The 25,847-nt window shown below is 40.7% G+C and overlaps 1 pseudogene; it reads right to left on the bottom strand.

Annotated features, from left to right (window-relative positions):
* The window catches only part of LOC111973562 (partitioning defective 3 homolog), an 807,950-nt pseudogene extending 782,392 nt beyond the window's left edge, over nt 1-25,558 (bottom strand).
* Nucleotides 25,559-25,847: the final 289 nt, after the last annotated feature.

Below are 25,847 nucleotides of genomic sequence, written 5' to 3'. Positions count from 1 at the left end.
GTCGCAAATGGGTCTTCCAAATGGACAATGACCCCAAGCATACTTCCAAAGTTGTGGCAAAATGGTTTAAGGACAACAAAGTCAAGGTATTGGAGTGGCCATCCCAAAGCCCTGACCTCAATCCTATAGAAAATGTGTATGCAGAACTGAAAAAGCGTGTGCGAGCAAGGAGGCCTATAAACCTGACTCAGTTACACCAGCTCTGTCAGGAGGAATGGGCCAAAATTCACCCAACTTATTGTGGGAAGCTTGTGGAAGGCTACCCAAAAACATTTGACCCAAGTTAAACAATTTAAAGGCAATGCTACCAAATACTAATTGAGTGTATGTAAACTTCTGACCCACTGGAAATGTGATGAAAGAAATAAAAGCTGAAATAAATCATTCTCTCAACTATTATTCTGACATTTCACATTCTTAAAATAAAGTGGTGATCCTAACTGACCCAAGACAGGGAATTTTTACTCTGAATAAATGTCAGGAATTGTGAAAAACTGAGTTTAAATGTATTTGGCTAAGGTGTATGTAAACTTCCGACTTCAACTGTATAGTGTATCTTGTCATAAGTGAGAGACAGGTCGGAATGTCTGACCCAAATAAGGGACAGATCAACTTTTTTTCTAAATGAGTGGTGTTTGAATTTGTTGATCAAATGCGGGACATGATTGTTTGGTTGCAGGACGTGGGACAAAGGGACAAAATGCGGGACTGTCCCGCACAATCCGGGACWTGTGGTCACCGCTCACCCTACTCTAAGTARTGTATGCCCCCGTTTGTCCCACCGGCTCAATTTCATTAGAAACAAACACATTAGCTATGGTTCATCAGCTAGCTACGATGAAGAATGGTGGTGCTTGGCTTGCTTGTATCATCTTGTGCTGACTTGTGCTTTATGTGCCTCCACTTACCATACATGATGTACTATGAGTCAATGTAGCTTTTACATAATAACTTGAGGCCCACGTTCAGATATGGGAGCATAATGGAAAAGAGAAAAGAATGGAAGAGATTCAGMTGCAAAGTATAGAAGCTCGCCCAAAACCACTGACACACAGAAACACTGGAAATCAAAGGGATGTTACGGAATATATCAGGGAAGCAATGACTAGTCAAACATTAGGCAAAGGAAAGCACTAGGCTCTCTGCTTGACGAAATAACAATAATGTAATATGACGACGTAATGGAGTCCAGACCAGGGAGAATTATTCACAAAAACAATTAGGGTTGATGAATGGAGGCCAATTCAAGGCATCGTTTGTCCATGTTTTACAGCAGTTTACAGCACAAAACTCATCTGGATCTGAGTTAAAGACTACATTTAAAGGGAGCTTATGGAAATGATATATCAACAGTAAAAATGTCCTGGAGGAAGCATTGCCATTTAAAGCAAAACTGCAATCCACAGAGGATAATTAATTAGCTAGCGAGTTCTCTGTGCAGTGATGGCTATTTTCCTTCCATTGTGTTCTTGCATGCTGTATYAAAGAGAAACAAACAAATGTTTTTCAGACTAGAAGTTTAAGGAAAACTAAAAGCATCCCAATGCCAATAAATTCTCTTTGATGCTGCAATTAAAGTATGCAGTACATAATTATTTGGTACCAATCAGGGCCTTTTCAGCCTTAGCGTGTAACTCTGTGCAGTTGGGTGTAGCTAGGTCCTCTAATAGCTAGCTCATGAATGTCAGCCAGTCCAGGGACAATTCCATCTATACTAATAACCACAGTGGATGGTTAGGTCCCAAATTACACCTTATTCCCTATGTAGTGTACTTTTGACCAGGGTCCATGGGGCTATAGAAAAAAGTAGTGCAACATTTGAATAGGATGTAAATGTGGACACAACCAATCTGTAATTAACAGTCTTTCTTTGATCAGACTGAAGGACTAAAATCCTCATGCTCAGACCCTGCATTCCAAACAAACACAAATCCAAGGCCACCTAGGAGAAAGAATCTAGCCTATAGTTTCTTTTGTCTCCTCCTCACAAAGATGTAATGTGAATGAAAAACTGAAACTTCTCTTTGTGATGAATACAGATGGATCAACCGGAGAGGACACAACAGTAGGTTTCAGTTGGCTCCTAAAACATCAGCCACATCCCATCATAGTACTCCTTAATAAAATAAGGACACATTTTTAAATCATATTCAGAACCAGGCATAAAGTGTCTGTGAAACCGGCCATGAAAGTATTCAGTATCGTTTGATAAAAGTTTAGGGCATCTACTGTACTATTTATACAACAGTGTTTATTTAACTTGATCCCTCTATGAAACTACTGCAAGAGTTTCTGTGTATTCACTGGCGGGGAGTTGAACGACACTGATGTCAACAGAGAAAGATTCACACAGTCAGTTACAAGGACACCCTCTGATGATATCTACTTTTAACACCCGTATTCCATTATTCAGATGGTTCCCATATGCCCTTACATGGCATTCATGCTGGCTCCTGTAATAACACAACAATAGTAATAGTATGGTTAGCCACATATAACTTGCACTCACACAGCCAAAGTCTTACTATTTCAAATGACTTAAGAGGTTAAGCAAACAAGCTCACCTACAAYATAACCCAGTGCCTCTCTGCAGTCAGTGTAGGTCTGGGTTTATAATGGAAGATACAAGGGTTGTGGCTAGATGGTATACAGCTACGGTAAAAACAGGTTGCACGTTCAAATCGCGTCAGGGGGAGATTGTAAGCATTTTAGTTAACCGTAACCCTTTTCCTAACCTAATTCTCCTAACCTGCTGCGTAAGTTCTCTTCACCTGCTACGAAAGGTCCCTTCTGTCCCTAGCTGTATACCGTCTAGTCAAAACCAGATACAAGCCATAACAGAAGTCAATACAGTGGAGAACAGATCTGTGATCTTCCGTTACTGACATTCATGCAGAGGGTCGTGGGAACTGAAAGACTATGTGATAACATAAGCCCCGTGTCCACAATGACGTATGAAGGATGACCTTGGATAACAAGTGTTTGAGACCCTCTCTCAAACAAAGTGTTCGCCGTGCTGTACCTGATGATCATACAGTCAAACACCCCTTCAAGCGCTTTCAAACTACTTCTGACTGCAAAAATAAGCTGTTGACAAAACACTGAGAATCACACCCACGACACCAAGGACTCGCTGTAACATGTTGAAACACCACCAACCACATAGTTGGCCTCTGCTACAACTTGTAGCTGTAGGCAGGACTCGCTATCTCAGGGAGACTCAAGATCAGAAAAACAAGACCGAGARACATACTCCTACACTTGAACCAAATCCCAAACAAAAGAGAGTGGTTTTCATTTACTAGGCTTCGGCCTATGCATTTCCTAATCCATGTGTTTGGGCTGGTATCAAAACCATGTGTACTATCCCTCCTTCTTGCAGACATGTTGTAATCATAGTGCACATGATTGAACGATTAAAATACCATCAGGAATGTTTTCAGCTGTAACACTGGAACCATCTGAAGMATGAGAATCTCCCCTCGGTGATCAACAAAGGGAATATCTCAACGAAGCCAAGCTAACTATCTCAGATAGCATGACAGATGATTTATGCTGTCAATGTACAATGGACTAATAAAGTTCTATTCGATTCTATCTTGTCATTAGAGCAAAGTGGACTCAGTCAGGATAGTAAGGAGGAGAGGAAGACTGAGATGAGCCAGTGGTTAGCTCTGTGGTCCACTCCAGTATATCATGTGAACTCTCAAACTTCATTGGGCTCATGCTGCCATGAAACAGGAGCTGGACTCCGAGGCCTCTATCTCTGTRTGTTTCTCGCTCGCTCTCTTTCCTTTCTTTCTTTGTCTCGCTCTCTGTCTCTCTTCCCTGCGTCTCAAATCAATTCAATATACTTTATTGGCATGAACTGTAAAACATTTCAATTTCCAATGTAAACCTATAACAACAATGGTCCAACAAGACAGGAATATACTAGACTGTGAATAATTATCATTATTATTGCTTCATTATTATTATCTCTCCTTTATAGTTATATCTCTGTCCGTGCTGTCTGCTTCCCCAGGGGAGAGGGCTTCAGCAGCCTTGACATTATTCAATGGAATAGGAATGTGTATATTTTAAGGGCAGTAAAGCAGCCTTCCAAGTTAAGACATGCTGCATGCAAAGCATACAGTAAAACTGTCAAAACAAAGCCTTCAGAACGTGTCTAGAATGTTCAGAGTGTTTTTCCATTGTCATGACATTAACAAACATAATATCGGCATTTGCCTGAAATACATTATCATTCAAAGACAAGAGCCATGTTCGCAGTTCCGTTCTAAAGCATTTTGAGTCCAAGTATGAGTGATGAACTCTTCTGTGGGAATCGTTAGTCCTTGCTGCAGGAAACACAACAGTGGCCAAACATTCTCTGAAACCATTCACTGGTCTCTGAAACCATTCTTTCTTTCTCTCCCAATAACACCACATCCCAGACAGAGRCCTTTGACACGACAGGAAGACACCAATCAAATAATTGTTCTACTGTATCTCACCAGAGCCAAACCTTGGAGAAAGCCTGTTCTGTTTGAAAAAGTACTTAGAAAACTGAGAACCACTTGACTGGGAYAAGAATAGGTTATACATGTGTTATGAAGTCCTTTAAAAAGGTACCCTTCAAATAAAGTTGCCATTACTAACCAATACTGTGTTAAAGCCTTGGGTGTCAGACTGAGTGGGTTGAGTTTTGCAGTGAGCCAGTCTGGCTGAATCCTGTGCCACTATTTGGGTGTTTAGTTGTTGTGCTCAGTCACCTTGGTGAACTTTTCCTCTCTCGGTTAAGTACATTTACCCAGGCTAACCCAGAAGCAGTTTCATTAACAAGTCGTGTTCTTCCCTTTCCAAACAAACCCACGCTATCTGATAATGACTCACCTGTGAAAACGGGAACACTGGGGTTGGGAGGGGAAAGAGCGAGGGAGGTCAGAAACGTCACTACGTGTGTGAGTGTGAGTGAGCTCTTGACAGCCACCAGGATTAGTGCTACTGTCTTCCATATCTCAAGAGTGCCGTTACCTGGGCAACAGTACAGAAGGTAAATCTGGAGTGCCGGCATATCTGATAGCTATCATATCATTCAGCCTGCTCTCTCTCACTAAACCTGTCCCATCGAATAAATAAAAGGTTTAAAAGGTATAACATCCAGGCACATTATTCTTTATCATCCAAACATGCTGTGGGCTGTGAACCCCTACAGAAAATCCACATGAATTTCACATATGATCTTATGTGAAAACATGTGACAACATGCAAAAGCAACATGCGATATGAAACTACACGTGAAAACATGTTCTTGTGAAATAAATGTGACAACATCGTGATGAAAAATTTCAACATGTGATACCATGAAAGTACAAATTTGAGCATGTGAAAACCTGATCGACTGTGAAATAAATGTGACAACATGGGGATCCACATTATATTTTTTATTTTAGGAGTGCCATCTCTATGGAGCCAATTTGAGTTTCAAATAATTGGCCCAAAATAAAAAACATAAATATATAGACACTACCATTCAAAAGTGTGGGGTCACTTAGAAATGTCCTGGTTTTTGAAAGAAAAGCATACTTTAAAAGGACATACAACATTAACAATGTCTACACTGTATTTCTGATCAATTTGATGTTATTTTAATGGACAAAAAAAACAAGGACATTTCTAAGTGACCCCAAACTTTTGAACGGTAGTGTTTATTTATTCATTTTTTGTAGGTGAAGTAATGCACGTTGAAACTGAAAATAATATAAAAATGTAAACAAAAAGAGATTGTATTGAATGAGAAAAGCATTCAGTTGATGTATGCATCCAATCTTAAACATTTATTCGGTGAGATTATATATATATACATATATATATATATATATATATAGAATATATATATAGAATATATATATATATATATATATATATATAGCTTTTTTTGTATATAATAGTAATATAAGTAGTGTAGTATAGCTAGTATAAGCATTGTGTGTTTGTTAATTCCTTCAAATGTACTATTTTCGAATTCAAGTGGCTGCATCTACTGCTTGCTAGCTGACAATAGCTGATACGTGCTAGCCAGCAGTTGGAACATAACGACAACACCATGAAGAGGATCAAGACACGTAACCTGAATAAAGATAGAATACCATTTCAGAGAAGAGAGGTCAGCTCCTCCAAACACAGCTGTGTGCCACTGTACAGCTCCTCTMCAAAATTAACCAGTCTGTCACTCCACTATTTCCCTGCCGATGATGAGCTACGAAAGAAGTGGGTGACAACATCCGGCGAGAACTCCACCATCYGGAAAAGCTTTAAGGTCTCCGGCAGARATTTCTTTCCTGAAGATGTAGTTGAGCCAACCCCGGGAGGACTGCGTCATCTAAGGGGGCAGTGCCTCTTCTTTTCCATTGGCACAATTATGTTCTTCCCTCAAGGCCGAGTGTTTAGGAGAAGAGAGAGAAACGGAGCTCCGACCATGCAGAGGATGGTGGAGATGAAGTTGATGATGATATGGACTGTTCCCAGAACCACAACTACTGTGCTGTACCTGAGCCAGCAGCAGTTGACTTGGCTGTTGACTTGGCCTGGTCTGAAAAGGAGATGCAGACTGAGATCGCTAGGCTTGGGAGAGAGCTGGACGAGATAACTACTTCTGACAGTCTTGATCTGCAGTGGTTTGTGGGATCAGATGAGGACYTAGGATTCTACATTAGGAAGGTTTATGACTTTAAACCAACATAACTTGTATTGTATACTATCAATAGGTAGTTAATGATGAAATGTATGCTATTGCCGAGTCCTTATCAGTCCTCTTTTGTTTCATTCTTCCAACAGATTGTGGCTTTATGGAGACTGATTCAGCCAGCAACTGCCAAGCTTGTGAGCGTTATTCAAGCAGCAAGAGCCACTCAGAGGAATGAGGTCACTCTTCCATCCAAGTACTCCATAAGAGTTTGATCGTTTTCATGTATTAAATCAGTTGAAACATTGTGTTATTATCAATAATAATTTTCTTGAGAAGGTGATGCATGTTAAATGAAATACACAATACAACAATATACACTGAGTGTCCAAAACATTAAGAACACCTGCTCTTTCCATGAGAGACTGACCAGGTGAATCCAAGTGAAAGCTATGATCCCTCATTTATGTCACCTGCTAATTCCACTTCAATCAGTGTAGATGAAGGGGAGACGACAGGTTAAAGAAGGATTTTAAAGCCTTGAGACATGGTTTGTGTATGTGTGCCATTCAGAGGGTGAATGGGCAAGACAAAAGATTGAAATGCCTTTGAACGGGGTATGCTAGTAAGTGCCAGGCGCACCGGTTTGTGTCAAGAAATGCTACGCTGCTGGGTTTTTCACGCACAACCGTTTCCCGTGTGTATCAAGAATGGTCTACCACCCAAAGGACATCCAGCCAACTTGACACAACCGTGGGAAGCATTAGAGTCGACATGGGCCAGCATCCCTGTTGTACGCTTGACACCTTCTAGAGTCCATGCCCTGACGAATTGACTCTGTTCTGAGMGCAATTTAATTATTTAGGAAGGTGTTAATGTTTTGTACACTTAGTGTACATCAAATACAGACACGATGCATCGACAGTCAACCTCCTGAAAACATTATTATGCTGCATACAAAAAGGCTGTGCAAGCCTTATAAAACGAACAACAATTGTGGTAAAAATGTACAGCAATGACAACGATTACATACTTGACTGTATGTTGACTGTGTTTACTGATACAGGCGTTGCAGCCAGTGGATGATCTACTCCTCTTCCTCACACATCTCGCTCTGGGGTTGAAGGACAGAGACCTGAGCCAACACTTTCACCCCTCTACAGTCAGTAGGATCATCATCACCTGGGCCAACTTCCTATACACACTGCTCAGAGCAGTGACCAGCTGGATGTCACAAGAGGAAGTGAAAGCCAACTTGCCGGAGGAATTTAAAAGCTAACCAGGCACGAAGGTCATTGTTGACAGCACATCTCTTCTGCTGCAGAGTGAGATGTTCTCAAACTACAAATCCCACTGCACAATGAAGGCATTAGTGGGGATAGCTCTTCATAGACGATCACCTTTGTGTCCGCACTGTACGCAGGCACCATCAGCGACAAAGACATTTTCAAACAGTCAGGCATCCAACACCTTCTCACGAGGACATGGCAGTAATGGCCAACAAGGGGTTCTCCATCGATGACCTTGTACTAGAGAAGGTCTACCATCCCCCATTCCTCTCAAAACAGAACCAAATACTAAACAGAAGTTCAGACAGAAGAGATCGCTCGCCTGAGGATCCATGTGGAGCGGGTGATTCGGAGGGTGYAGGAGAACAAGTTGCTGGACGCCAACATTCCCCTAGCTATTGCAYGAAGCATCAACCAGTGTGGGATGCCTGCTCTCCAACTACCAGTGTAGAGCTCTTGTCAAGAAAATGGGCCAAGGAGGTGTGAGATGCAGACCTGTGTGGTTGGTGTGATGACACTGTTGTGCAATCAGTTGTTTGCTTCAGCYTRGAGGGAAAAGGAGCGAAATTTGACTACTCATCGTTTATATCGATGCTGACGAATTTATATGTTATATGTTGTACTGATATTGACATGCCATTTTGATTCAAKTATTTGTGATACGGAATTTGACATGTTATTTTAAACCTCGATTATCATTGAATTACCATTTACCAGTTGTGAATAAATATGTCGGGTTAGGTTTTCAAATTTAAAAAAAGTTAGCTTKCAGTCCCTTTAATCCTCCTAAGGCAAACCTATTCTGATTACGAGTATCCTTGCCCAGTTGCACATATAGTTTAAGACAGGAGAATTTTAGTAATTATAAACTGGATGGTTCGAGCCCTGAATGCTGATTGGCTGACAGCTGTGGTATATCAGACCGTATACKACGGGTATGACAAAACATTTATTTTTACTGCTCTAATTACATTGGTAATCAGTTTATAATAGCAATAAGGCACCTCAGGGGGGTTTTGGTATATGGCCAATATACCACAGATAAGGGCTGTGTCCAGGCACTCTGCGTGACATTTCTATTCCAAACACACACATTTAGATACTGTTATAATAAATATATTTTTTATATAAATATACAACACATTGAACTATAACTTTGGTATTTTTTWATCAAACAATAGTGGATGCACAGACAGCATGATCAAAAGACTGTATAACAAATCAATCATCAACAAGAAATTAGTTCAATATACTGTAAGGGCTTCACACATTGTGGGGCTGCGATTGGGCTGAAACAGATTTAGTACTGTGGCTTCACAGACAAGTACTTCTGAATGTACACGTTGGAATAATAGGAGTCTGCCTTCTCTCTGATCACCGCTGTGACCTCAGGTTCAAGATGCAGTCYCTGCACAAGCACGTCTTCCTGGGCATAGACAGTCACACCACTCGAGCCCAGGAACGAGCAGTTGGCCTTGCACCTGCCAATAGTACGCATGGCTCCTCCGTAGGGTAAAAGTGCCATGTTGCATTTGCAGATATTTATATCAACAATTTTTARATTGGGGCACTTTATTTCAACCAACCCAAAAGGTGGCCACTCCYTGGGAAACAAACATGCACTGCGATGGCCCAAGCTGGTATTCGATTAGAGGTAGGTATGGATTTTTGTGGAGCATCTTGCTGGAGTTTGATGTGCTTAGTTGTAWGCTTCGGCTGCTGGTAAGATAGGACACTCCCCTTCTGCACCAACCCGGAAGCAGAGTCCACTAGAGGCTTGTCAACAGTCATGCCCATGGTTTTCACCAGGGGTTTGTCCAGAGTGTGGAYAGCCCTGTAAGTCTCATCCACCTTCAGCACAGAGAGATCCAGCAACAGTCGAACCATCCCTTTGTGTGCTTTTGTACTGTACAACATAGAAATACAAAATCAGTGAATAAATAGACAGAAATGATGAGATCTTACAACTTCATAGTTTACATTTACATTTACATTTAAGTCATTTAGCAGACGCTCTTATCCAGAGCGACTTACAACACTCCTTCTGCCATATGGTTTGGTGTAGGCTTGGATATAACCATCTTGTCAATGGGCCCGGGATTCAAACCCTGCGAGACAAATATAGAGCCATGTTTGCAACCTCTGAGAGGGAGAACCAATCGTAGACCAGGAAAACCCTTTTTGTAAACACTGAATGTGGACCACTGACAGTAAATAGTAATCAAGGGATATACATGATTATCTCAAGGAATTGTATTATTTAGCTACTGTGGGTAAATCWAGACATTGTAATTGCATATATAATTTACTGTTAAAACACTTAGTTGTTCTAGGTTTGTGCCATCATTGTTCTGCCTTTGTACAGCTGTGAACAGGAGGCACAACTGGCACACTAACTGGGAGAAAGACGTATACCGTCTGGAAGAGCAGTGCAACTGGATGATTGCAGAGAGCAGTTGCCTGCTACACATGTGCAACGGTGACGGGTGAGGACGACAGGGTCAGAATCCCAAAGCAATCTAAACTGATCCCAGAGCAAAAAAAGTATGTGATTAGAGGTATTAAAAACATTGATGACAGTGTGAAGTATAGCCTACTAAACCAAATATATTTAGGCCTATTTGTTAGTACAAGAGAATTAAGAGCACAGCATACCAAACATTTTAGGCAGTGGATATACAGCCGGCAGCGTTTGTAACCCTGTGCCGAACCTTAACTAATCCTCCCTGACATGTTTTGATCCCTAACCTTTGGATCTGCCGGCTGATTGTACACTTCCAACATCTAAACTTGTGACTGGTTGTGAAATTTGAACAATCCTATGCTAGCTTTCTCCTTACTCTCAAGACTGTGTGGCTTCTTGTTCTTCTTTATTGACCTGTAGCAACAGGCCCTCACACTGACCTCTCCACTCGTCTCTGTTTGACACGGTGACAAACAATAACAAGTCAGAAATATTACACATAAGCAGATAATCAGCAGTAGAATGCAACTTACCTGCGTACATCAAACATTATGAGCATACAGCATAAAACCTTTCTCCAGCTTGCTGGCTGGAGTCTTGATGTCAATTTTGCAATTCGATGGACATTGACAGTTCACAGCTCATTTCGGGATTTGACAGTTCATTTCGGGATTTCATGCAGAAAGCGGATGTAAAAAAAWTAAAATAAAACATCCTTCCTTGAAAGCCGTTCGCTAACYATAGCTAGCTATCACTAATGTTAGATGCAGCCACTTGAATTAAAAAATACAACATTTTAAGCAACTAACTGACAAACTAGAAACACACAATATTGATACTAATTATACTTAACTAGGCAAGTCAGTTAAGAACAAATTCTTATTTACAATGAGGGCCTACCCAAACCAATTGTGCGCGCCCTATGAGACTCCCAATCACAGRCAGATGTGATACAGCCTGGATTTGAACCAGGGACTGTAGTGACACCTCTTGCACTGAGATGCCCCCAGCACCAATCGGGAGCCCCCAGCACCACTTAAATATACAGTGCCTTCATAAAGTATTCATAGTAGGTTTACTGAGATTTACTACCTAAAACCACTTAAATAACTGAAAGAAACCAGTAAAATATAATAAATGATGTATATGAACAGCATAAATATACAGTTGGAGTCAGATGTTTACATACASCTTAGCCAAATACATTTAAACTCAGTTTTTCACAATTCCTGACATTTAATCCTAGTAAAAATTCCCTGTCTTAYGTCAGTTAGGATCACCACTTTATTTTAAGAATGTGAAATGTCAGGATAATAATAGAGAGAATGATTTATTTCAACTTTTATTTCTTTCATCACATTCCCAGTGGGTCAGAAGTTTACATGCGCTCAATTAGTATTTGGTAGCATTACCTTTAAATTGTTTAATTTGGGTCAAATGTTTTGGGTAGCCTTCCACAAGCTTCCCACAATAAGTTGGGGGAATTTTGGCCCATTCCTCCTGACAGAGCTGGTGTAACAGTCAGGTTTGTAGGCCTCCTTGCTCGCACACGCTTTTCAGTTCTGCCCACAAATGTTCTATAGGATTGAGGTCAGGGCTTTGTGATGGCCACTCCAATACCTTGACTTTGTTGTCCTTAAACCATTTTGCCACAACTTTGGAAGTTTGCTTGGGGTCATTGTCCATTTGGAAGACCCATTTGCGACCAAGCTTTAACTTCCTGACTGATGTCTTGAGATGTTGCTTCAATATACCCACCAAATTTGTCTGCCTCATGATGCCATCTATTTTGTAAAGTGCACCAGACCCTCCTGCAGCAAAGCACCCCCACAACATGATGTTGCCACTCCCYTGCTTCACGGTTGGGATGGTTGTTCACTGCAATTGTGATACAGTGAATTATAAGTGAAATAATCTGTCCGTAAACAACTGTTGGAAAAATTACTTGTGTCATGCACAAGTAGATGTCCTAACCGACTTCCCAAAAGTATAGTTTGTTAACAAGAAATGTGTGGAGTGGTTGGAAAACAAGTTTTCATGACTCCAACCTAAGTGTATGTAAACTTCCAACTTCAACTGTGTGTAAACTTCCAACTTCAACTGTGTGTGTGTGTACACACAAAGGACGCAAGCTCGTATAACTAATTCATGACGGATTATACATAATAAGCTTCTAACTTATAGSCTGTCTCTTGTGCAATGCACAGGCACTTGTGCTCAACTGGCCTCTCTCCTTATAAAAACACTTTTTTAGCTCTTGGAGTCTCATCCAGGAAAAGCTAGACTAGAATAGCTTGTTGGATATTATTTGTTTTAGCAATTCTTATACCAATAAAGTATTCGAAGAAGGACGCAAGCTCGTTTGCTGAATGTTAAAAACAGCAGCCAATAGAACTCACAAGTAGTTTGAAAGCGCGATGGCGGTAGGCTARAGCAGTTATTTATTGAGACCCATAACCATTCAATCTTTGTGAAGAGTAGTGAAATCCTTTTGCATCTAATTCGAGTCCGACATTATTCAAGGATGTCATTAGAATGATGAAGATGAGGACAGCGAAACTTATTTCATTTAACTGTTGAAAGCGAGGAAGGAATGAAGCAACAATAGAGAGAGAAGGAAGTTGGCAAAAAACATTAGGGGAAATATTATGAAAGGTATATATATATATATATATATATATATACACACACGTCAGCTAGCCTATATCATATATGTATTGGTTAACGGCACAATAATTTGCACTTTTTTGGGCTTGGGCTTATTAAATGTCTTTTATGTAGGGCTCATAAAATGTATTTCATGTATGGCTCATCAGGCTCAGGTAACATCAGGCTTGAATTTTCGATCAAAGCTCTAATCAAATCCAGACATAGGCCTATTTCTATGCTTTATAATACTTTTGAATAACACTTCCGGTTTTGACGGGAAATACTGGGTTACCCGGGAGAAAAGGGATTTATTCTCAGGATGGAACATTTGTAAAACACCGGGAAAATATTCAACRCTAATTCATACCCCTTYACTTGTTCCAGARTTTGTTGTGTTACATCCTGAATTCAAAATMGATTAAATAGGTTTGTTTTCTCACCCATCTACACACATACCCAATAATGACAAAGTGAAAACATGTTTTTAGAAATGTTTGCAAATTTATTGAAAATGAAATACATAAATATCTAATTTACATCAGTATTCACATCCGAGTCAGTACTTTGTAGAAGCACCTTTGGCGATTACAGCTTTGAGGCGTCTTGGGTATGTGTCTAACAGAAAATAGAAAATGTTGAAAAAGTCAAGGGGTGTGAATACTTTCTGAATGCACTGTATACGTATACAGTAGACAGGTGTGTTTCTTTCTAAATCATGTCCAAACAATTGACTCCAATTAAGTTGTAGTGACATCTCAAAGATGATCAAAGGAAATTGATGCACCTGAGCTCAATTTCGACTGTCATACCAAAGGGGTGTGAATACTTATGTAAATGAGATATTTCCGTATTTCATTTTCAATACATTTGCAAAAATGTTTTCGCTTTGTCATTATGGGGTATTGTGTGTAGATGGGTGAGGAAAAAATGATATTGAATCCATTTTGAATTCAGGCTGTAACACAACAAAATGTGGAATAAGCCAAGGGGGTATGAATACTTTCTGAAGGCACTGTATATAGACACACAATACAGATAGGAGAAGGACCAGAGAGAAATGTCAAGCTAATAGCTGCTAAATACAGGCAACCAATGGCTAAAAACAGGAAGTAGTTAGCCGGAAGCCAGGAAAAACACGCTCATCCCCGCTCACTATTGATTTCATTTACTTATTTCAGCAATTGGAGGTATCACTATGATATATATAAAATCTTTTTTTGTGCGTATTTTTAACAAAGCAGATTTAATTTACTTAAGTACAACGTGTAGACTAGGAATACATGTGAAATCAGTCTTTAACAGACATACTGTAGTGTCATAGCAGGAAGATCAGAATGCCGTGAACCAAGAGATTGAGAGTTCAAATCGCAGGTGACGACATGTTGAATAAGAATTACTGTATTTAGGGGTTCCCGAGTGGTGCAGTGGTTTAAGGCACGGCATCTCAGTGCTAGAGGTGTCACTATAGACCCTGGTTTGATTCCAGGCTGTATCACAACCAGCTGTGATTGGGAGTCCCATAGGGCAGTGCACAATTGGCCCAGTGTCGTTAGAGCTGGGGTAGGCCGTCATGGTAAATAAGAATTTGTATTAACGGACTTGTCTAGTTGAGTAAAGGTTAAAATAAACATACACAGTGTAATTGTGTGTCAAATATATATGTACAAAAGACTGTTAAAAGCACTGTTGTGTGTATCCTAATGACTCATTTACATTTGCAGTGTATCACCTGTCAAATCAAATAAATAAAAAATATTACTATTTGAACATTTTAATCCATGTGTGAAAGGTTGTGATCATGTGAAKCTTAATGTGAAATATCTTGACGTGAAGTGTTCCAAAAACACARGATTTCATGTGAAATATCWGTACATTTAAAAAGAACATTTACATATGCAAAACCGTAAGGAAAGTGTAACCTTCCCTTTAGCTGTGTGTGTGTGCTGCATTCATTGCTACTGCGATCCTCAACAGTCCAAGGTAATGATTTCCCGTGCCTGTCTCAGCCCATCAGCTAACACAACAACAAGAATCAGGATTCCTTCATGCAAGGCCATGGGTGGGATAGAAAACATTGCTTTCCAGAGTTCTTGTTTGGCATGTCACTCTGTGTAGGCTTTCCTGGAGCCACACTATCCTTAATACAACATATTTAGAGACTGCCTCTGTCAAGGCCACCTTGCTTTCTGAATGGCTCAATGCATCAGGGATTGTTTTTGTCATTCTGGGTCCAGGAAATAGAGAGAAATGACAGCAAATCAATACCAATCCTTTTAATAGGACTGTTTGATTATGTGACAAACAAGATACCATTGAGATCCCAAAATGAAATAAGCCCAGTGTAGGCCTTTCTGAGCTGATTGCCCCTATGTTTAAAGGGCAATCTTTAAAGGCCCTGTACAGTAAAAAAAAAAAAATATTTCTGTGTTTTATATATATTTAGACACTATGGAGGATGGAATAATACTGTGAAATTCCCGTTTAGTCTAAAAGCTGTTTGAAAAGACTGCATGAAATTTCAGGCTGTTTTGGTGGGATGGAGTTTTGGCCTGTCTGGTAGTTCCAAACCTCTCTGCCAATAACAGCAAGTTTTACGTTTCCCCTCCCCACTCAGACCACACCCAGAGAGTCCGAGCTAAATTCTTGCTTGAGAAATTGCTATTTTCTAAGAAGCTATTTTAGTTTATTTTTGATCATTTTAATTTATCACAGTAAGGTACTTCATTCTTACCCAGAAATGATTTGATATAGAGATAAAAACATCTGCATTGGACCTTTAAGGCTAACTATCATGTACAGTATTCAGCGTTAGTACGTATTAACATACACACCATTACAATCGAAACTTAGCAGATCTATAGTCTTGCTGACTGACTGACCACTCATGAGAAAATCCATGATTAATGAGGGCATGTAAATGAATAGAGAAACAAAGTTTGTCTTCAGAAATATTAAAAACGCTGCATGACCTAAAAGACCACTCACATCGCACCAAACGTTGATCTGATGATCATCCAGCGCGCTGTGTTTTAGGGACCACCCACTGGTGGATGTAAAATCGGTTCGCACTCGGTTTGCAAATTGCCAAGTACTCTCGGCTGGCAAACGCTATTGGTGTGACTGAGTCTTAACTGACTATACTATGCTATTGATCAGACTATGTGATGGTCAAAATGTGTGTGTGAACCAAGGAATAGGGCTAAAAAGTAATCAGGTTCATGACCCTAGAGTGACCCCGGGCTGTAGAGCCAAGTGTTAGGGACTAGATAAGGCCAGACCACAGCTGGTGCCTTTATAATGCCTACATGACTCTCTGATCCCCGTACTTAACCATATAGACCCACAGATGAATAACTTCCACCATGTGTCACTTACAGACCCAGGAAGGACACAAACATTATTCTGTTTGAATAGGAAATCTACTTGAACTGTGTTTATTTYGAATTCACTGCTTTATGAATTCACATTATGGAGCATTCTGTATGTGCACTGTACAGCACAGCGTCTCCTTTTTCTGTACTGGAGTATAATTGTAGGGTGGAGCAGGTTGAGAGCTTCAAGTTCCTTGGTGTCCACATCACCAAACTATCATGGTCCAAACACACCAAGGCAGTCGTGAAGAGGGCACGACAAAGCCTATTCGACCTCTGGAGACTGAAAAGATTTGGCATGGGTCCTCAGATCCTTTTTTTTTTTTTTTACAGCTACACCATCGAGAGCATCCTGACTGGTTGATCACCACCTGGTATAGCAACTGCCGGCTTCCGACCGCAAGACACTACAGAGGGTAGTGCGTAGGCCCAGTACTTCACTGGGGCCAAGTTCCTGCCATCCAGGACTCTATACCAGGTGGTGTCAGAGGAAGGCCCAAATAATTGCGAAAGACCAGCCACCTAAGCGATAGTCAGAGAGAACAGTCTAAGCAAGCAGTACCGGAGCGCCAAGTCTAGGTCCAAAAGGCTTCTTAACAGCCTCTACCCCCAAGCCATAAGACATCTGAACAGCTAATCAAATGGCTACCCGGACTATTTGCATTTTCTACACCCCACCCCCCATTTTTACGCTGCTGCTACTACTCTGTTTATTATCCATGCATAGTCACTTTACCTACATGTACATACTACCTCAATTACCTCGACTAACCGGTGCCCKCGCACATTGACTCTCTACCGGTACCCCTTGTATATAGCCTCGCTACTGTTATTTTATTGTTGCTCTTTAATTATTTGTTATTTTTCTTATTTTTTTTTTATATACATTTTATACTTCAGTTTATTTTAGTAAATACTTTCTTAACTGCATTGTTGGTTAAGGGCTTGTAAATAAGCATTTCACAGTCTACACCTGTTACATTTTGCGCATGTGACAAATAACATGATTGATTCGATTTTTTACACACTGTACTGCTCAATCGGTTTTAAAATGGTCTTGTTTGAACACGACYTTCTGTTTTTGTAACTGTTTCACTCCTATTATTTCACACACGCCTATCATTTCACAAAGTAGATGGTGCCTGTAGCCTCTGCATGTTCCAGCACTAGTTCTCAGAGAGGAAAATTACCTTGAATGATGTTTGACCCAAACTAAACACTGACTACTAAGCAAATTGGATCGCATTAAAGTTTTAGCTCACGTCTCACCACGAGTCTGCAGTGCACATCCTTTCTTGCTGGGTAGCTCAGCTCATGATTTCTGCAGCAGCGAGGACTGTGTTGGAGACTAAGACACGATGCTATTCCCCTGAAAGGAACTAGCACGGAAGGACAGGAGAGTGAAGAGCTTACTTAACCAGGTGGAAAGAGCACCGGGTACCAGCAGGGGATAAGAGTTTGTTAGGTTCATCCTTTAACTAGCCCCCTGTCACTGATCATGTAGTGAAAATGAACAAGGCCTATGAAAGTGTCCTAAATTGCACRGTATTACCTACAGTATAACGTGCCCTACATAGTGRAWTYCACTATGGGCCCTGTTTAAAAGTAGCGCATTATATAGGGAATAGGGTGCAATTTGGGACTCAGATTCTTTCTTCTTGACCACCGTTGTATCAGTGAGGAAACATGTCATCATACTATGGGGGCATATTCATGGTGGTTCCAGTGATATAAGGACATAACAGCTAATTAATTAGCTATATCATTACCATAATGTCCCCATTTGTCAGTTGTAACAGCTCTGARATAACTCAAGTGCTTCGGTCTTATGTAATGAGGTGATGAACCAGAGTCAATGAGCAGAGCACTGACATACATTCCACTGGCTCATCCCAGTTTTTCTAGTGGTGTTTCACAGGCAGCTGACTCTCTTCTAATTCCATTCACTGGCTGAGAACAGCCAAGGATTACAGCACAGCATTCCCACGTTTACATCCTGACTGGAATATCAAATGGGAAGTACAATACAGTACAGGGATGGGATCAATTCCATTTCAATTCAGGAAGTAAACTTAAATTCCAATTCAAATGTTCCTCATGGGTCATTCCTTTAATGTCCTGAATTGAAATGGAAWAGACCTCAACCCTGTACAATTTACTTCCTGATTTGAAACCCCAACTCTGTTATCCACAGGATTGCTACAGTACACAGATCATGAATGCTTCCCTTTGCCTCCCTGTTGTTTTCAGTCATGGAAAGCCTAGATATTTCAGTCCACTCAAGTTGCATCGGGTCTAAGGACATCCAGGAGCCAGTCTGGCTGGGCTCTAGAGGTAAAGGGTCATTGGCTGCCTCTGGGAGGGGTGAGGAGGCAGAGATGACAGAGCTCATTCATCCAGAATAGGATGTGAGACATGTTGGTCTAGGAGACAAAGGGAGAATTCTGAGTAGGGTCGTAAGGAGACATACGGTGACAGTGTTATGAGGGGCAGGTGGAATAGAACAAGTGTAGCCCCACAGAATTKAAATGCCATGTATTGCCGCACAGAAACACTGTCCTTGCTTCCTTAACGATGCACTGCAATAACAAATGTAAAGACACGGGGGATTAGGGGTACAAAAGATTCCAACCACTGTCTAAACGTCCACATCGAATATGAACTCCTGACCAACAAGAGCCTTGTTAACCTAAAACCTGTGACCTCCCCAAACGATTCCACCACGTGTTATAATGGTCCTCTATTTATTTGCGTGGCTGTATCCATGCTTACCACAGAAAGCTTAGTCACCATTATCATGAGGTGTAAAAAATAAAAGGATGATGCGTGGGTGTCTGTCACACACACACACACACACACACACACTGATTTGAAGATGAAAGAAACAAACAGAGCGCCTTTTAATGTGGCTCTTCTCAACTGTCTTCGGGCCAGGCACTGAGCCACATGTCACTTCACATGACAGCACTGGAGCCCTGGGTGAATATGTAGCATCATAGTGTTGTCCACCAAACAAATGTTCTCACGTCAACATTTCAGCTACTCCTGTCCTAACAAGTCCCGACTCCACATCATAAGGGTAATTATGTCATTTCATGAAAAAGGGCATGAATTGTATGGCAACACTGCAAACGAGTCAAACAGGTTGGTGATTCTCCACAGTTCACGACATACTGCATTTATAAAATAGGCCCACCACATGTGATGTTTCCTTGCCAGAGCATTTTCAAAACAAATTTCAAAAATGAAAAAAAAACTCACATTTTCACATTTGTTGCGACACATTCAATCAACTATTTTCCAACAAAAAAAYCATTTCCTGAGAATCAATAGATTCATGACTTACTCACTGAGCAGACTCCATCCACCACAACAGTAAAAAGTGATATATCTCAACTCCTACACTGAAGCCAAGTGCTTCTTGAAAGCCAAGAACAGCATCAATTAAAAGCCAATGCTTCATGACTCTGCATTCATTGGCTGAGGTTAAGAGTCCTTGAGTAGGTAATTCATACAGCCAAGTGGTACTGTACCACTGAGAATAGGGAAGCCAAGAGGTTGGTTCCTACTAAAGCAGCCTGCCTGGCTCTTCTCCTCCTGCTGTGACGATAACACACAGCAAGAGACTGACTCGGTTTGATTGGGTTCACCACTGATAGGCGCAATCAGGCTGGGGCTCAGGAGGCGAGAGCATCTGCATGCCTGATACCCATCAGTCAGTCTGACTCTTAATGTTATTCAGAATGGGCAGCATAGAATAAAACATGTATCTTTTTGCACAGAAATGTCTGTAACACACAGTATCCAACCCGATACACCACACATGCACAGAGCAGCAGCTTCCTTCACACTCGTCACACTGTTAAAAGGRATATCACATAACCAGCACAACCAGGACAGGTTCAGAATTGTGTTTTTAATAACTTAAAAAAAAAACATCATAAGAAACAGATAAACTTGAATTTCCCATAACCAACGAGAGGTAGTAGAGCAGGGATCATCAAATAGTTCAGCCGSMGGCCGATTRTTTCTTGAGCGGATGGCCGGGGTGCCGGAACATACTTACAAATAATWTGTAGACTGCAAATTGACCGCAAGAAGCCCAAACAGATATAAAATTTGACTAAAACATKATTTTAAACCTGTTATATATCTATTCTGCATGGGAATACTTTGGAACAGATTCCCTAAATTAAAATCACTTGGAGCTGGTTTGCTGGTGTTTTTACAGTTTTATGTCCAATTATTATTTACWRTTTTATAWTAATTTTGCTCAGAAAACKTGMGGGYCCTCTTCAGTTTTGTATTTATTCCAGATCCCRATTAGCTGTTGCCAAGGCAGCAGCTASCCTTRCTGGGGTCCAATCACATTTACATACAATAAAACACATTATTAKCACTCTACCATAACATATACTACCTTTCAAAAGTTTGGGGTCACTTAGACATGTTCTTGTTTTTGAAAGAAAAGCACATTTTTTGTCCATTAAAATAACATCAAATTGATCAGAAATACAGTGTAGACATTGTTAATGTTGTAAATGACTATTGTAGCTGGAAACGGCTGATTTTTAATGGAATATCTACATAGGCGTACAGAGGCCCATTATCAGCAACCATCCCTCCTGTGTTCCAATGGCACGTTGTGTTAGCTAATCCAAGTTTATCATTTTATAAGGCTAATTGATCATTAATTAGAAAACCCTTTTGCAATTATGTTAGCACAGCTGAAAACTGTTGTTCTGATTGAAGAAGCAATAAAACTGGCCTCCTTTAGACTAGTTGAGTATCTGGAGCATCAGTCTATTCTTGTTCTGAGAAATGAAGGCTGAAGATCTCGTACAACGCTGTGTACTACTCCCTGGACAGAACAGCMCAAACTGTCTCTAACCAGKATAGAAAGAGTGGGAGGCCCCGGTGTACAACTGAGCAAGAGGTAGRAGTACCCYCAAAACACCAGTCTCAACGTCAACAGTGAAAGGTGACTCCAGGATGCTGGCCTTCTAGGCAGAGTTCCTTAGTCCATCTMAATCTTTTATTTTTATTGGCCAGTCTGAGATATGGCTTTTTCTTTGCAACTCTGCCTAGAAGGCCAGCATTRCGGAGTCACCTCTTCACTGTTGACGTTGAGACTGGTGTTTTGCGGGTACTATTTAATGAAGCTGCCATTAGAGGACTTGTGAGGCATCTGTTTCTCAAACTAGACACTAATGTATTTGTCCTCTTGRACAGTTGTGCACCGGGSCCTCCCACTCCTCTTTCTATTCTGGTTAGAGAGTTTGTGCTGTACTGTGAAAGGAGTAAGACACAGCGTTGTACGAGATCTTCAGTTCCTTGGCAATTTCTCACATGGAAGCCTTCATTTCTCAGAACAAGAATAGACTAACGAGATTCAGAAGAAAGTTCTTTGTTTCTGGCCATTTTGAGCCTGTAATCGAACCCACAAATGCTGATGCTCCAGATACTCAACTAGTCTGAAGAAGGCCAGTTTTATTGCTTCTTTAATCAGAACAACAGTTTTCAGCTGTGCTAACATAATTGCAAAAGGGTTTTCTAATGATCAACTAGCCTTTTAAATGATAAACTTGGATAGCTAACACAGCGTGCCATTGGAACACAGGAGTGATGGTTGCTGATAATGGGCCTCTGTACACCTATGTAGATATTCCACGTTTCCAGCTACAATAGTCATTTACAACATTAACAATGTCTACACTGTATTTCTGATTAATTTGATGTTATTTTAATGGACAAAAAAAAAGTTAATTGAAAGAAAGCACAAGGACATTTCTAAGTTAACACTCTTTCAAAAGTTCGGGGTATCTACAATACAAAATCAATAATACAGGAAAATAACAATAAATGGATGTGTGTGTGTATGTGAGAGTGTGTGTGTTATCGTGTTTTTGTGTGTGCCTGTGTCCCTTCACAGTTTGTGTGAAGTGTGTCTCTTCAGAGCTTCAATGGGCATAGTGCCAAAGCTCAGGCTCCATTGTGTTAAGCCCTGGCAGACTCATCTGGATAACAGCCTTTTTAGCTAACAGTCCAKTCCTTGCCCCTCCTGTCATTTSCCAAAAAATTGTATACAGATTTTTGGCAAATGACAGGAGAGGCAAGGAGTGGAACGTTATCTAAAAACAATGGTACCCAAGGCTAGCGGCAGACCAGGCTACCTTAAAATAGTCTAGCGTTGATAGAGGGCAAAGTGGAACACCAAAGGGAAAACCTACACTTGCTGGATCAATGGAGCAGTCGCCTTCATTCTGCTGAACCATGGAAAAGGAGCAACCATGTCCGACCAGGGGAGTATGTTAGCGTTTGTGTTACAAGTCAGTGGAGGAGGGAGGGAGAAGTTCGTATTTATATGACCAAAGTCATTGTTTGACTTCGCACTGCACAGCATGTGCTGAACAGAAAGTGCCCTTCTGTGTATAATGAGGTGTCAAGATGTGAGGTAGGTAGCCTACCAAGAGTGTATGGTGCCTGAAGCGACAGCACTTGAAATGCAAAATGTATATTTGTGTAAAAAGTTGGAATTTAAGAGACATGGGCTTCATAAAATGGAATAGTGTGGACAAACTGGTTCAATCTAGAGTTAACCTCTCAGTTAGAAGCCAGGAAATTTGGCTGAGGGACCATTTTGAAAGGAAACAGTTGAAACAGTTTTCCTTTCTCTTATAACCTGCCCAGGGACTGAGGTTGAAAATTAGCCAGCTGGCTAAAACCGGCACTTTTACTGAAACGTTGATTAATGTGCACTGTCCCTGTAAAAATAAAATAAACTCAACTCTCTTTGACAAGCAATTCAATAACAAAACTAAAACATTTTAAAACATAATTCAATCTTAAGCACTCCCCAACCTCATTCCTGTCCTCACCGTAAAACGCACCCTTCTCATACCTTCTCATAGCCTTTCCAGTCACGTCCTCTCTCTCTCTCTGGTAGAGGGAAAATGTTGAACAATTTTCCATGCAAAAACAGCTCCCTGTAAAGAAATATCTTTGCAATACCAGCTTTGGTTCACCAAAGTATTTAGACAGAGCTCTGTTAAATAAAAAGGTCCCAGTGATGTGACTCCAATAGTAATGTTGTCACACATTGTTCAGGGGCCAGTCAATGTTGGCACCGGCCATAGCAACAGTAACAAATTTGATTTAATTCAGTAGTAATTTAATGAGCCTAAACCTGACCATTAAAGTGCCACAAAAGGAAATGCAATCAGGCCCTATTCAGCCCTGGGCTAAAAGCCTGGCACACTGACACTTAAAACAAGAAGCCTTTTAAGAGTATTACTAACATATGCTTAGTGGTGATAGGCTACTTAAATTAAGGAAATAAMGGAAACAAATTTCGAAATTTGTGAAGGATCCCTTTCTGATTACATTACTAATGGAAGTGTTCTTGCTAAATGGCATGTGGGAAGATGGATCAGTCTGGGCAATATGTGCACCATGGACTATGAAGTTCAAAAAGTATACACTAGTCTAGACCATGTATGTATGAACATAAACGTAAGTGATTAATGTTTTAAACATTAGTAAATAATGTGGCCAACTCTTGAGTAAATGTAAGCTAGAGTGTAGTTGATTAACATTTGGTAGCCTAGGGCTATTCATGAATACGATAACATTACATTCTAGACTATAATTGACAGGCCTTTGATAAATAAGCACGTCAATAGTAGGGTAGGTTATGAATAAATATTGCAATATGAGTGCGTTTAATTAGACCAGTTCCAGAGGAATCCAGAATAATCGTCCCGTACAAACACCTCCCACCTCRGCTCCAGGCCCTGCCTGCGCAATCCAGGAAGCCTGAATTCGGGATTCTAYACCGGTGAGAACTTTGCGTTGTGGCGCGAAATGACACCTTGATTGATAGTTGTCAATCACATTCACCGTCCGATKCGTTCATCAGTCCAAAGCACGCACAKACACACACACACACTCGAGCTTCTTGTGATTGTACCACAACACTGCTCTAGCGTCGTTGCCATAACATCTGTGGACGAATGCAATAGCATTGTTATAGCCTACACTTTTTAGGCTACCGCCAGTTTAGACGTGAGGACTCGCTTATATAAGTTTGACAACATATTTATCTTTTGCACCTAATGTTGTTGTAACATTGTTGGCACAGTTGATACAATGTTCACATTTTAGGATTTGCTATCTATGGGATAGGCTAGGGCAACTTTGTGCATCGTCCTGTTTTTAGCGCCACTCCACGTCAATCATGTCGATCAATCAATCATTCAACCAATAATGATTTTCTGTATTCCCCTTCCCCATCTTTCTCTAAGAAAATCGCCATATTGAGTAAACTGCACCAGCCGTACTACAATGTTACCGCAGAAGAACAAAAACACCCATTGCAAAYATTCATAAAACACTTCCTACCTTCGCAATAGCCTTTTTATATCTCATGGCGGCTTGCTCGATAAGACTGTGGACTTTAATAGTTCCATTGCCACAAGGAACCACCACCCTGGTCCTCCCAAAACACACTGTCACTTTCATATTAGTTCCCGAATCCCGATGTACTTCCGTTGAGGTGTATTCCTTACTACTTTGTAGATGTTCCAATTATGAATTTCCTTTGGTGTCAAAAAGATTGTATTCCAAACAAGCAGACAGCAATAATCTTCATCGTCTCTTCATACCGTCTAAACGTTAACGTTTTACCGACCACCTGTTCTCTAAAGTGTTCCTACTACGATCCTATTCCTTGGACGAATAGCCTGCCTGCATCGCGGCAATCATACACAGCACAGTGCTGGGAGGGTGGCGTGACTGGCGTCTCTCTCCCCGCGCTGGTGACCACGAGTACTGTGGTGACTCACCATGAACCGAAARTTCCCAAGTCTCTTTCAGAATTCCATGTGATAGTTAGTAGTAGTTGGAGCCGTGTGTCATCGCTGGGCATTTTATTATGGACACGTCATGTATTCTGAACAAAAATCTAAACGCAACATGTAAAGTGTTGGTCCCATGCTTCATGAGTTGAAGTAAAAGGTCCCAAAAATGTTCCATACTCACAAAAAGCTTATTTCTCAAAAATGTTGGGCACAAATMTGTTTACATCCATGTTAYTGAGCAGTTCTCCTTTGCCAAGATAATCCATCCACCTGAGAGGTGTMGCATTTCAAGAAGGTGATTAAACAGCATGATCATTACACAGGTACACCTTGTGCTGGGGGCWATAAAGTGCCATTATAATATGTAGTTTTGTCACACAACACAATGCCACAGATGTCTGAAGTTTTGAGGGAGTGTGCAATTGGCATGCTGACTGCAGGAATGTCTACCAAAGCTGTTGCCAAAGAATTGAATGTTAATTTCTCTACCAAAAGCCACCTACAATGTCATTTTGGAGAATTTGGCAGTACTACCAACCGACCACACAA

This window comes from Salvelinus sp. IW2-2015, linkage group LG14, assembly GCF_002910315.2.
Source record: "Salvelinus sp. IW2-2015 linkage group LG14, ASM291031v2, whole genome shotgun sequence".
In the NCBI taxonomy this organism is placed as follows: Eukaryota; Metazoa; Chordata; class Actinopteri; order Salmoniformes; family Salmonidae; genus Salvelinus; species Salvelinus sp. IW2-2015.
Note: the sequence above shows the minus strand (reverse complement) of the source record. Positions and strands in the feature narration are given on the sequence as shown.